At 54.2% G+C, this 14,063-nt stretch overlaps 1 protein-coding gene across 4 annotated transcripts in view; it reads right to left on the reverse strand.

Moving 5' to 3' along the window:
- EPHB2 (EPH receptor B2) overlaps positions 1 to 14,063 on the reverse strand; it is a 135,460-nt gene that overhangs the window by 64,731 nt on the left and 56,666 nt on the right. The gene's annotated exons all lie outside the window — the stretch shown is intronic.

The following is a 14,063-nucleotide window of genomic DNA, read 5'->3' on the forward strand; positions in this document are numbered from 1 at the left end:
CATGATGTCACACTCTGGACCATTGGACTGTGTCCTGAGACTCCCAGCATCCCATGATGTGTCCCTGGGCTGTGTCCCTGTCACCCCAGCACCCCACAGAGGTGACTGCAGCAGGACCAGGGGCTCTGGTCTTTGCCCTTGCCACGGGTGTCTGATCCTGCCCACCCACAGCACGGCACCTGCATGTGCATTAAACCTGTACTAGGAGGCTGCTCCAACTCCTCTGATGGCCTCCAAGAGCAATCTGTGGAACAAGAAACCCTTCCAAAGCAGATCAAAGATGTCCACAGAGAGGCTGCTTAAGGGGAAAGAGCTTCTGGGCTTCCCATTTGAGGGGTATGTTTCCCTTCATGCTTAGCCCAGTGATTAATGCTCGCCGGGGAATCGGAGCTGCAAAATGAATTTGAGAAGACAGAGCAGTGTCAGGCTGTTAGAGGCTCAAAAAGGATCTTGGCTCCCCTGAGCCTCCGAGCCTGAGCACTTACCATTCAGATTTAACAACCAAACGCTTCCAAGGCAGGCAGGGGCCTCCTCTCTCGCCTCTCCCTCCCTGACCCCTCCCCGAGGACTCCATTAGCACCTGAAAAGGGAGAAGCCACGGCCCCGGAGCAGCGTTTGGGGTTGGATCCGCACGAGAGCGGGGGCTCCGGGACGGCTTCACGCGCTGGGGCTCGTATTTTTGGAAACAGCATCCCAGAGGATGTCGCTTGTTCTCCTGCCAGCCTTGACTGTTTTGGAAAGTTTCGTTAAGCTCCGTTTGGCTGCCTCTGAGTTATTCAAGTGCAGAAAGGGGGGTGATTGGTTTACAGGAGGTTTCAGGGCTGTTCTCCCGAGCGCGGTTTGGGCGAGGAAGCCCCGATTTGGGCTGCCCGGTGAGGAAAGGAGCCTCTCCCACGAGCGTGCAGAGGGTTATTGAAAAGGACATATTCAGAACTCCTGGGTCTGCTCAGTCCTGGGGCAAGAGGCACCTTCCCTGCAGTCCGAACACCTCCACATCCCCACTGACCCCCCCCTTGCACTTCACGCCTCCAGCAAAAGCTGCTCTTCTCTCTTCACCAGGCAGGAAAAGCTGGACAGGAGCAGGCAGGGCTGCTCCAGTCTGCACCTCGAACCACCCCGGGAGCCCGGGACGCCCCCTCCTCTTCCTCAGCTGCTCGCCAGCCTAATGCTGATCATAAAGAAACCTCTGTGCGTCTCCAGGGAAGCGGGACTCGGAGAGGGGCACAAAGCCTCCCGCAGCTGTGTGTTTGCAAACAACCCAGCTGAGCTGTGAAGAGGGGCTGAAAGCAGTAATTGTCTTTAATTAAAGGAGGTTGGAGGCATCTCAAGCTTTGACAAAAGACATTTCCAGCCTTGCCAGCAGCTCCAGCACTCGGTGCCGCCGCAGCCGCAACTCGGCCCGGGGGGTTCAAAGGCGGCAGGTGACAGTGGGGATGAGGGGACACCGGCCCCAGATGCAGGCACAGCGGTGCCAGGGCAATGCCACACACCCGCGGGGCACACCTGCACTCCGAGGAAGATGCAGGCAGCCAGCTCACAGCAGGATGAAATACCTGGGACCCCTATAAATTTTGTTGTGCCAGATGTGGGCCAGATGTGCCCATGTTGGGACCCAGCAGCTGCCTGAGGTGTCCCACCCTCCTGCTGGACCTCCTGTGTACATACAAGGTGTCACCTCAGTCCTGCTGGTGCCTCACCCCTGTCTCGACCTGCCATCATCACCCCTGCCCATGGAGCTCACAAAGGTGATGCTCAGAGCCAGAGGTCACCGACCAAACCTCAAGAGCGCTGCTGCTGCAGTTCTTCCCGGGCTAATTAATTAATCCTGCTCGTTAGTGAGCTACCTGGGCTGCTGTGGAGCTCTGTCAAGGTGCTGCATCCCTGTGAGCTCGTGCTGGGCTCTGCAGCCCTGCCTGCAGCAAGAGCTAACGCTGCTGGACACCCACACACATGAATCCTGTCCCCCCAAAGCCCTCTGCAGGGCTCACTCCCAGCCACACTCTGAGCTCCAGGGAGGTGACAATGTCTCCCTGAAGCTCAGGGTACCAAAGCTTCTTCCCTCCTCTCCTTCATCCTTCAGGGCCGAGGCTCCCTGAGGAGACACTGCTCCCTCCCTCCCTCCCTCCCTTCCTTTTGCTTTTGGCCTTCCAGCACATCAGTATGCAGGAAACCACTACTCTGGTTTCCATGGAAACCCCATGGCAGGGGGCACCCCCCAGTCTATGCACCAGGGCCGGGCTGGTGCAGCAGTGGTGGTCCCACGTGTCCTGCTCCCCCCACCCCTGGCTTGGCAACCCCCTCCTGGGCTCCCCCAAAGCCTCTCTGAGCCCTGGGGTTGCAACCCTGGGGTGGAGGGAGGAATTGTGCTGCCAGAGAAACATCTCACACTCCCTCTCTACTTGTTTGCCCAGAGAAGCTGTGGCTGCCCCTGGATCCCTGGAAGTGTCCAAGGCCAGGTTGGACAGGGCTTGGAGCAACCTGGGACAGTGGAAGATGTCCCTGCCTGTGGCACTGGATGAGCTTTAAGGTCCCTTCAACCTAAACCAGTCTGGGATTCTTTAAGCAGGGCTAAGCTGCAAACTAGCACCTGAGTCCAGTCAGCTTTGCACATTATGCTCCATCTGGTTTCCCACGTGTGCCCCCTCATCCCACACTCTCACCCACTCCATATCTGCCTTGCAGCTGGAAGTGCCGGAAAACCAGCCCCTGGACAAGGGTAAATCCCCACTGTGGCCCCTGCAAAGGTGCAGAGAACCAAATACACCCAAATTCATGTCCTAGAGGACCCACTGTGCGTGTTGGGCAGGTCCCCATGTGCCTATTTTTGCCTGGGAAATCCTGGAAAGAGCAGCCGCGCTCTAATTCAGGAGAAACAAAAACAAACTGGGATCATTTCCATCTGTGCCAGACAGCAAAAACTTTCCAGAAGCAAAAAAAAAACCAAAACCAACAAAAAAACCCTGAGCAGTTCTAATTATAGGGTATCCTGAAGATACACATGCTCAGATTTGTCACCCTATTTGCAAATTAATCCTAAATTGCACCATGGTGACAATGAGAGTGAGCACTAGGCATGCTGGAGTTCCTCTCCTGGCTTCATAATCCCCTTTGGAAGGCAAGAACACCACTGTAAGCAGTCACCAAGGGTGAGCCAGTGCATCCTGCCTTTCCCTTTTATGGAATCACTAAGGCTGGAAAAGCCCTGTAAGAGCAAGTCCAATCACTAACCCAGCACTGCTGGGTTCACCACTAACCCATGTCTCCAAGTGCCACATCTAGACCTTTTCTGAACACTTCCAGGGATGGGGACTCCACCACTGCCTGTTCCAATGCTTGACCACCCTTTCCATGATGGAATTTTCCCTAATATCCAAGCTAAACCTCCTTTGGCACAACCTGAGGCTGTTTCCTCTTGTCCTGGGAACAGAGTCCGACCCCCACCTGGCTCCACCCTCTTGTCAGGGAGTTGGAGAGAGTGAGAAGGTCCCCCCAAGCCTCCTGTTCTCCAGGGTGAGCCCCCCCCAGCTCCTTCAGTTGTTCCTTGTGCTCCAGACCCTTCTCCAGCTCCATTCCTGTCTCTGGACATGCTCCAGCAAGGTCCTAAGACTGGGATTTGCCTGGCTGGAAAACCAAGCTGGAGAATATTTTTCCTACCACATCTTCCTCATCTCTTGTTCTTCAGTTAGCGTCATGGATTGACTCCCAGGGTGGAAACTGAGAGTAAAACACCCCCTTTTCTGCTTGGATCAATGTGGGAGCTGATGCAGGTGATGGTACCTGGGAAGGTGATGGGATGACAGCACAGGCAGCGCTCACCATCCCCCCCAGGACTGCAAACAGCCCTGAGATGGCAAATAAAGGCAGCTTTAAATCCATCACTGGGGTGCACTGTGGGGAAAGGTGAATGAGAAGCTTCTCTGGGTGTGAGTCATTCCCCAAATGTTTCTCCTAATCCTGTTTTCCCTGCTTTTCCTCGTTCTGTTTTATTAACGAGGCTGCGCGGAATCACAGAAAACACGGAGGCTCTGAAAGGCTCAGAATTAATTTTGCTCTCCGTGCTGCAAGGAAAGGCCTGCAGCAGGAGTATTCCCACTGGGATAAACCCTCCTAAGCTTCCTGCCTCCAGCTTCAGGAATGCTCTGGATGATGGCTGGCATGAGGGAGCAGCTCCAGCACCCTCTGCCTGGGCAGCCCGAGGAATCGCCTCCTCTTCCTCCTTCCTCGTCACAGATCCCTGAGAGCCAAAGATAGTTCTGTAGGATCCCAAACCATCCAGGTGGGGATGAACGGGGAAGTTATCTGCAAAAATAATGCTCTGGGATCATGGTGACAGGAACAGGGATGGACACTGAAGAATTGTCATCAGTACATGAAACTGGAGGGATAAAGAAAAAGGGAAAGGAGGGAAAGGGGCAGACGTCACTGAAATGTCTCGAGAGAGATCAGCACCTCGGAAATTCCCAGGTAAGACTCTGATGCCCAGAGATGTCCTGTATTCCACCTGTCCCACGTGGGCACTTCAGGCCACTGCAGGGGGGACCAGCCCACATCCCAAGAGGATGCAGATACCCTGCCCAGGAACAGCTCTCCTGAAGGGCAGGGAAAAGGTGGAAGGGTGTGATGGGAACCACCCACTGCTGCCCAAGAGCAAACATATCCCTGATCCTGTGCAGACCCTTCCCATGTTCCCAAGGAAGGCCCCTGGAGAGCCCGGGCCATAAAAAGGCAGATCTGGAGCATTTAATGGACTGTGTTGTTCATGTTTGACAAACATTATCTGTTCCTGCAGCTGCTTCAGAAGTCACTATGATCTTTTCCAAAGCCATCCAGGCTGGAAAATGCCATTTGGAGCAAAGCATGCGTGTTACTCTGCTTCGGGGGCTCCACTTCAGGCTGCACTTTAATTCCAACTGATCTGGAGGGTTTGGGCATTTTGATAGTTTGAAATGATAAAGCTTTTCTCTCGTGGCCGTTTATTGTTCACTCTGCTCCTGTTCCTGTCACAGCTCCAGGTGGAACAACCACGGGACTCCTGGGATCATGATGTTTTGGAAGAAAATTGATAGCTGTGGTTTCAGCCTTAAAAACAGTGCTCTTGAACACAGTGTCTCTGTGAGCTCCTGACAACAGTCTGAAAGTGCCAAAAGACTCTAAAAGTAGGAGGCTGTCGTTGTTGAAAACTGTCATATCCTGGAGATATTCCCTCAAAATGCATTTTGAATTTGCTTCTAGTCACAGGGGTTATTTCTAGGCTGTGGATCTCCAAGGGCACCCTCACCTCATGGTCCAGGGATGTCCATCACCTGCAGCATCACTGTGGTACCCACAGCCCTCCATGGAGGTGGGAGCCAGCCCAGGTGCCTGGGATGTGTTTGGGAGCAGAGCCCTGCACTCCAGCATCAAGAGTCCCATTGGCCAACTGAAAACCTAAGTTTTTTGCAAAGTTCTCTCAAGTTTCTGACACGAGGATCCCCAAGATCCCCACTTTGCCTCCAAGGCCTCTAGGAAGGTGTAACACCCTGCCAGGTGTCATTTCAACCTGCTGGGGAGAAGAGATCTCAGTCTTTGAAGACCTTGCTGCAGAGACCTGGAAAGGCTTCCCAGGAGGCACATTGTGTTCACACAGGTCCCCTTTTGGGAGCCTTTAAAAAAAAGGATTTGGGAGGAGCACTGGACAGAGCTGGTGGCTCCAGGTCTGAGCAGGACCTTTCCCTGTCCCACCTTCACAAGCTGCTTTCCAGACCCAGGGACTCCCAGTTTCCTGCTCATGCCATACCCTGCTCCCCATTTTCCAGCCTTTAAGACCTGCCATCCCGCAAATTACCAGTTTTTCACATACTACAACCAGTTTCCCCACTTCCTGGACTCCAGCAAAAGCATCTGACCCAGGTGGGTGTGGAGCTGCTGCTCACTGGGACTAAGACTCCTGCTGAAGCTCACTGGCAGGGAGGAAGCCAAGGATGTGGTTCAGAGCCTCTTCTGTTAAAGCTCTTAGAAAGCACCCAAAGAAGGGCCACGAGGATGGTGAAGGGCCTGGAGGGGAAGGCACATGAGGAGCAGATGAGGTCACTGGGTGTGTTCAGCCTGGAGAAGAGGAGACTGAGGGTAGAGCTCATCAGGGTCTGCAGCTTCTGCTCTCTGTGAGCAGTGACAGGACCCAGGGAATGGTTGGAGCTGTGTCAGGGGAGGGTTAGGTTGGATCTCAGGGAAAGGTTCTTCCCCCAGAGGGTGGTTGGCACTGACCAGGCTTCCCAGGGCAGTGGACACAGCACCAAGGCTGCCAGAGCTCCAGGAGGGTTTGGACAATGCTCTGAGGGACAGGGTGGGATTGTTGGGGCTGTCCAGGAACTGGACTGGATGATCCCTGTGGGTCCCTTCCAACTCAGGAGATTCTATAACTCTATGAAACTGCAATCCTCACCACCCTCCCACCTGGTTCTGCTCCTCATTCTTCACCCAAGTCCTTCCTCACACTGTCTGAGCTCCAACACCTGCCCACACCAGGACTGGGTGTCACAGATCAGTGTCACCAAACTTCAGGTCTCCTTCAAATGTGACAATATTGTGTGTTTTGCTTGGCCAAACCTAATTTAACCTCGTTTGATGTTTGGTCTGTGTAAACAGAGCCATTGTGTGAGCTATGAACACTTTGATTCCACTTCCTAACCTTTATTGGGACTTTTCTGTACACTTCCCAGTGATATATGTTTCTAAGGCATATGGGGAACAATAACGAGTTTCCCTGGAGCTAATTAAGCTAATTATGGCTTCTAGATTAAATTTTCTGTATGATTTTTACCTCGTGTGGCTAAAATAAAAGAACTGTGCTCCTATCAAGCACATCTGACTCATCTGACATCAGAAAAACCTTAAATCTGTGCAGAGAACATCTCAGGGTATTTCCCAAAATTAAATGTTCAAAAAGATTTCTTGGCTTTGGCCCAACTTGTGAAAAATCCCAAATGAAAAAGAAAAAACCCTCAAAAGCACCTTTTTTCTCCCATTTTCCTCAAGTTACATATGACGAAGAATATTCTCCTCATAAAAATTCAGCACTGTGAGGAATTCAAGGAAAAATCCTTCTTCCCCCCCAAGATCTCTGAGCTCTTTGAATCAAAGGCAAAAAACTAATGGTAAAAAACACATTCCCTTCATTTTGTGGCAATAACAAGTTAAAATTCTGGAATCCTGGGCCTGAATCCCAGCCATTCATTCCAGTTCCTATTAATGTTTACCACTTCTCTCAGAAAAAAAAAAAGGGGGGGGTAAGGGAGGCCAAGGAAGGAGAGGAGGGATGCTGCCAGAGCCCCCATTCCCTGCTCACATGGGTGTAGCAGGACCAGGAATGTGGTATTTGATCCAAAACGCTGTTTCATCTGTAAAAAATAAGTCAGAGGGAGATTTTCTTCTGGATACACGTGTCAGCTCCACGAAAGCAGCCGTGTCACAGCACATCCCTGTGCCCCTGGGGGTCTGAGGGGACACCACCCTCCAGGGATGCTCTCAGCAGCTCCTCCCATCTCCTCGCTGATCCCAACACAAAGGGAGTGAGGATGGGGGGAGCAGCCTGTCCCAGAGTGGGAAGGGGGGCACAGACCATCCCTGTAGCTCTGCAGGAGAAGACCATATGGTCTTTAAGGTGCCTTCCAACCCAAACCATTCTGAGACCTTGAGCACAGACACGAAGGGGCTGGTGCAAAGGGACTGGGAGGCAGCAGCTGAGGCAGACAGTGGCAATGCAAAAGTGCACCATGTTTCTCTGAGAAATCCTGGGAATGGCCATCATTTCCATCAGGAAACTACTACTGGGTTTTGCTGGACCTGAGATCTCCATCCCTTCCTCCAACCCAAGGTACTCATGACCTGCCCCCACTGATAAATTGGAATATGCTGCTCCTCTTCAGCTTCCATGGGCTGCTCTGAGGCCATCCTCTGCATCCTGCTGGGGTCTTTAATACACCATCACAACAGGGCTGGGAGTGCTCTGCAACACTCCTGCTGCTTAAAATCCACTCTCACATCCTGGAAAATCTCATCTCCTCTCTTTCTCTGTAGAGAAAATACTTTCATAGAAGGTCTCAGCCCATTCCTTGTCTTGAAAGCCAAATCAGAAAGCGATTCTCATCTCCTTTGTTTCCCAAGAAGATCTAGTCCCTCAGAAGCTGCACTTCCTGCTCCAAGGTCCATCTCTCTCCTCCAGCAGCACATCTTGCCCCATTCCTGTGACCTCCCTGCGAGGTCAGCACCTCTTAGGGCTTCACACCAACAGTAAATCAATCCCTCAACCCCCTCATCTGACACCCCCTTGCTCTGCCAGGCTCCCCCTGGTCCCACTCCAACCTCCCGAAGCCCAAACTCCAACAGGAATGTGCAGAGGGCAGGCTGGCTTCTCCTCCCACCCCAGGGAGCACCAAGCAGGCGTGGAGCGGCTCCCAGAGCAGCTGCAGTCCCCACCACAGCCCTAATTGGATTCACAACATGGAGAGGTCAGCGAGAAGAATCAAAGCCGTGGAAAGAAAGACGCTGTATTCTTGCTTCCCAGACGGAGAGGGAGGAGAGGGAGAAGCCCCAAAAGCAGTATCCAACAATGCCACGGAGCCCTGGCCGGCTGGGAGCATTCAAATTGTCAACAAGCCTGTAGAAAAGGCAGACAAATTCCTGTTTTGTACTTGGGAAGCAGCCAGGTGATGTAATCATCTTTGAGGATGATGGTGGAATACTTTCCATTCCAGCAGTAACTCTAGATGTTAAATAGCAGCTACTAAAGTTAAACATTGCTAAATCAGTCTGTCAGGGCAGCACCTTCCTAAGGGGGTGTAGAAAGGGGGCTGATGGACCGGGGGACACTTAACGTTCATTTTCCATGCACCGTGAGAGGCAACAGGTTTTGGAGATGTAGGAAAAAGCTGTTTGCTAAATGAGGCAGTTGTGGCTATTTTAGGATTGCAACGTCAGTACCAGTCAAATAAGGCTGTGCCAGCCCCAGGACTGGATCAGGGAAGGATTAAAGGAAGGTAGGCATAGCAGTGCCAACCTCCTCGTATTTAGGGAAAACAGATTAAGGCAAATTAGCCATGTAGGGGTTTTTGATGCAATTACAAGATCGGCTGGGGGGGGGGTTACATGTGGCTGTTAATGCCACATACCCAAATCTCTGCAGAGCATTTCCCTTGCTAACATACATGATATTTTGATTCCAACATCAGTGGGTCCACCGACACCGCGGGACATCCTTGATGCATTAAAACTTGGCTGACACTGCAGGGCCTGAGATCTGAGCAGGGAACGTGCAGCGAGCGGGTCTGTTTCCACTAGAGCCAACAAATTTGGTTCGTGCCTCTGGGCTGTTTAACATTTTTATCAATGACCCAGGAGAGAGCCCAAAGCATTTCCCAATAAAAGTTAGCTGATGACATGGAAGTTGTGGTGTGGTAAATACCAGGATGACGGGTTCTTGATACAGTGACCCCCCGACGCCTCGGGGAGCTGGGTGCAAGCTGGGAATGTGCATTTCGGTACAAACACGTGTCAAATCACACCTCCAGGGGCAAGAATGCCACAGTCTCAGTCTTCCCAGTCCCACAAGGAAGGACAAGGATCCTTCAGAAGCACCCAGAGAAATGCCACTGCCCAAATGGTTAAGCAAAGGGGGAGGTGTAGGAAGAGGGAATCTCAGCATCCCCTCTGGCACGCAGCTGATCACCACGAGCATCCTGTGCATGGGGAGCTGGATCTGCCAAGGGAAAGGCTACAGCAGTGCCAAGGGCTGGGAAGAGCCAAAAAAGCTGGCTGAAAACCTTACCAGAGGAGTGGAGGCCAAGGATTACCCATAAACAACCACAGAGACCACAGAGGTGTGGCGATAGACAAAGCTCCCAGCGCTAGGCACAGCAGGAGCGACGGCTGGAAGCGTTTAACGGGCAGTTCTCCATCCCTGGAAACATTTCCAGCACTATTGGCTGTATCTGCTCCAGTTCAACCAGGAATGCTTCCTGGAAGAACTTGATTACCCCTAGAGCCTTACAATTTATTGGCTGGGTCCAGCATTATCAGTGGAGGCCCAGACCCGAAACAGGCAGAGTGCCATAAATAGCCTCTTATCATCAAAACATCACGTCCTGCTCGGACATGTCCTTCTCCGGCACCTTGGAAAGCTGTATGGAGCTCCAAGCCCTTAGCACGTACTTTGGCCCCCTCTGAATCCCAAGTACAGCTTGTCTGGGAAAGACCCTCACTGCTTCCCACCCCTCTGGAAAGGAGGGATGGCTCTGGGTCCTCATGTACGTGCACAGCACGATCCACACCTGCATCCTCCACACATGGTGGGATGGGGACAAATCTGCTGCCATGGACACCAAAATAACACAAAGCACAGGTGGGGAAGGAGGCCCATCTCCACCTTGGGCTGGAGGATCACAGAATCCCCGAATGGTTTGGGTTGGGAGGGACCCTAAAGCTCATCTTGTTCCAACACCCCTGCCATGGGCAGGGACACCTTCCACTAGACCACACAGGTCCATCCAACCCGGCCTTGAACAATTCCAGATGGAGCAGTCACAGCTTCTCTGAGCAACCTGTGCCAGGGCCTCACCACCCTCGCAGGGAAGAATTTCTCCCCAATATCCCATCTATCCCTGCCCTCTGGCAGTGGGAAGCCATTCCCCTTGTCCTGTCCCTCCAGGCCCTTGTCCAAAGTCCCTCTCCAGCTCTCCTGGAACCCCTTTAGGCACTGGAAGGGGCTCTCAGGTCTCCCTGGAGCCTTCTCTTCTCCAGGTGAACACTCCCAACTCTCCCAGCCTGAATCCAGAGCAGAGGGGCTCCAGCTCTTGGAGCATCTCCATGGCCTCCTCTGGACTCATTCCAACAGGTCCATGTCATTTTGTTGTTGGGGACCCCAGAGCTGGAGGCAGCACTGGAAGAGGGATGTCTCACAAGACTGAAGTAGAGAGGCAAAGAGCAGAGAAGAGGGGCAAGGAGAAGACAGCTGGCAGCCTGAATCTGACCAGGTTTCTCCTCTTCCCATCAGGTCACCAGCTCCTCTCCTCCTCGGAAATGCTTGTGACCCCAAGGGATGACACCACATGTCTCTGATAGCCAGAGAGTGTCACCACCAGCTTCTGCAGGGCAAAACCATCCCTTGTCACCCCAGCAAGGCCAGGGGACTCCCAAAGCTCAGCACTGTACGGGCACAACAAAGAGAGAATCCCGGGATCAGAGATGCCCTCCTGGGACGGAGAGGGGCTGGAGAAGGATGAAGGGCTGAATTGCTGGGACCAGCAGCGATCCCTGAGCAGGCAGAGCCCGTGCAGGCACCGTCCAGCCAGGCCAGGGAGAGCAGCAGCACAATGGTTCTGCCTCTGCCGTGGCTGAGCGGAGCCAATGGATACGAGAGGCACGGGGAGAAATGCGCTTAATATGCTGCATGGGAGGGACGGGGAGGGGGGGCCAGGGGGGAGGCGCAGACAAAGAACAGGGAGATGGAGAGAAAAGACGCAGGCAGGGAGCAGAAGGTGAAGTGGGGAGGACGGGGCCGGGGGAGGCGCGGCCCAGGAGCCGGGGAGCGAGCGGAGGAGCGGAGGGAAGTGGAGGGGAACGGGCAGCCAGCCCCTCTCAGGGCCCTGTGGGACAGGCGAGCGAGGCCCCGGCAAAATGAAAATCTCTTAACCACACAGAATTGTTAACTGCCCCCAAATCCTTTTGTGCTGGGGCTGCGAGCTTAGAAGAGCTTAAGCTGTTAGATGCATGAACTTCCTCCATAAATATCCCTGGAGCGCAGTGCCGCGAGCAGACCGGCGCTGTCAGCCGGCTCAGAAACCCAGCGCGGAAAATAAGCAGCTCCTTCCAGCTGCTGGCCATTCCTTGGGATGCCCTTCTCCACCTGGACCCTTTGGAGGGGCAGGACCGTGTCCCCCCCACAGTCCCTGCTATGTCCTGTTGGGGCACCCGAGCCGTGTGAGAACACTTCACCCCGAAAGTCGGCTCAGATTTGCTTTTGTTTTGCTTCTGGAAAGGGGCCCAGATTCCCTCCCACCCCTGGAAACACGAGCAAACCTGCCAGCCACATGTAGGAGTGAGTTGGCCGAGCCAGGCGGCTCCGACGCTGCCTCCGCAGGGACCAGGGCCAGGGAGGGAGGTGGGCAGGGATGCAGGGCTGCATCCCACAGGTCCTTCCTGAGCTGAGCTGGGGCCACCAGCCCCTTCCCCAGCCCTTTGTGGGGCTCACTGGGAGGGCTGGGAGTGGATGGGGATGTCTTGGCTGTCCTGACAGCTCTGTGGCTGGCTCCTGTCCCAGTCCCCACTCCGCTTCTGGGGGATACTGGGGGGAAATGGAGGGGGTCTCCCAGTTTAGCACAACCCTGGGGTCCCATCCAGCCCTGATCCAGCCCCACATGGGAAGGGGAAGGAAGGAGAAGGGGAAGGAAAGGGAAGGGAAAGATGGAAAGGGGAAGAAAAAGAGGAAAGGGATGGGGAAGGGGAAGGGGGTGGGAAGGGGAAAGGAGAAAGGGAAGGGGAAAGAGGAAAGGGAAGGGGAAGAGGAAAGGTAAGAGAAAGGGGAAAGGGGAGGGGAAAGGGAAAAGGAAGGGGAAAGGGAAGGGGAAAGGGAAGGGGAAAGGGACGGGGAAAAGGAAAGGGAATGGAAAAGAGAAAGGGGAAGGGGATGGGAAAGGGGAAAGGAAAGGGGAAGGGGAAGGCAGCCCCGGAGCCAGCTGCCCCACGGAGCCGTCGGGCTGCGGCCACTGTGTGATTAATGAGGGCGGGGAGAGCGGGGCCGGGCGAGCGCCAGCACCGGCTGGAGAAACAGCTGCCGAGGTACCGGACCTCCCAAAATCCTGCTGCTGCTGCCGCGCAGACAAAGAGGGCCCGGCCTCTCCCTCCTGCTCGCTCCCTCCACCTCGGCCCCCGCTCCTGCCTCCCCTCCAGCCCTGCGGGCACAGGGCTCTGCAGGAGGGGTCCTGGGAGCCACGGGGTATGCGAAGGGACTGTCCCTTGGCTGGGATGGCAGCGGGACCAGGGAGCCCCCGAGAAAGCCCAGTTGCATCAGAGCAAAGCGCTGCACAGGGCTGGGTCTGCTCTGGAAAAAAAAGAGGCCGAGATGGAAAAGTTGCCATGAATCATTGGGGCTTTCTGGTGTTGCTACAGATGCTTTGCCTGGGAGTTGTAAAACCCCCGTCTGCCCTTGGAGGCTGGGATTAGCCAGGCTCAGTTTCCAGCAGTATTTCCTTGCTGTCCCCATCCCCATCCCTGCTAAGGCCGGAAGACACTCGATCTCCCCAAGCTCAGTGGGAAGAGATGTTCAGTGGCCAATTGAGGAGTAGCTGAAATCATGGATATTAAATGACCCCCAGAGCACACCAGGACCTAAAATTTTGGCATGTGAGCAGCCCAGCCACCAGCAGCAGACACGGAGCCCTCTCCAAGGGGACTATACAGCCTGCAGTCCCTACCAGACTGTCCATCCCCCTCTCCAGCCTGTGCATCTTCCACTACCAGCACCTTCCCCTTGCTTGGTGCTACCTGGCCACCCCTTCACAGCCAGAAGAGAGGAGACACAGGTCCTCCCTTGGCTCTGCAGCACCCACCAACGTATCTATAACTGATCTCAGAGGCTCTGCTTGGAGTGTGCTGATACTGTTGGAACTGCAATGGGATTTGGCTGTTCAGCCAGGACGGGGGGGAGAAGATCCCGTGTGCCAAACATGGTTGTTTGCTCCATGTGTGGTACAGCTGCAGGTGCCCATCACACAGCTCTTGGGTCCCCATCTCTCTTCCAACAACCCCAGTAGCTCCTTTTCCAACCTTCCCAAGTGCAACTGGGGAGGAGCACAGAGGGAGGGTGGTGCAGAGCCTCTCGCTTGCCTGGACCACACTGGCTCCATGGTGCTCAGCTGAGCTCAGCAGGCACTCATGGAGCCTGCTTTGAACACCTACAGGGGCAGGAGAACTCCTATAGGGCAGGAGAACATCTATAGGGACAGGAGGATATCTATAGAGCAGGTGAACATCTACAGGGCAGGGGAACATCTACAAAACAGGAGAACATCTACAAAACAGGAGAACATCTA

The sequence above is a fragment of the Neopelma chrysocephalum genome, unplaced genomic scaffold, assembly GCF_003984885.1.
Source record: "Neopelma chrysocephalum unplaced genomic scaffold, ASM398488v2 Primary Assembly neopelma1_200, whole genome shotgun sequence".
In the NCBI taxonomy this organism is placed as follows: domain Eukaryota; kingdom Metazoa; phylum Chordata; class Aves; order Passeriformes; family Pipridae; genus Neopelma; species Neopelma chrysocephalum.